The sequence below is a fragment of the Mastomys coucha genome, unplaced genomic scaffold, assembly GCF_008632895.1.
Source record: "Mastomys coucha isolate ucsf_1 unplaced genomic scaffold, UCSF_Mcou_1 pScaffold3, whole genome shotgun sequence".
NCBI lineage: Eukaryota > Metazoa > Chordata > Mammalia > Rodentia > Muridae > Mastomys > Mastomys coucha.
This window is the reverse complement of record NW_022196909.1, coordinates 172765-173068: the sequence shown is the minus strand read 5'-3', so window position 1 is coordinate 173068 and position 304 is coordinate 172765.

Below are 304 nucleotides of genomic sequence, written 5' to 3'. Positions count from 1 at the left end.
CAGGGTTGTCTCTCTTTCTGATTTCTTTATTTCTTTATTGTTTCTATTTCCATTTTTAGATTCTGGATAGTTTTGCTTATTTCCTTTACCTGTTTGATTGTGTTTTCCCGTAGTTCTTTAAGGGATTTTTGTGTTTCCTCTTGAAGGGCTTCTAGCTGTTTACCTGTGTTCTCCTGTATTTCTTTGAGGGTGCTATTTATGTCTTTCTTAAAGTCCTGTATCATCACCATGGGAAGTGATTTTATATCTGTATCTTGCTTTTCTGGTGTAATGATGTGTCTAGGACTTGCTGTGTTCTGAGAAT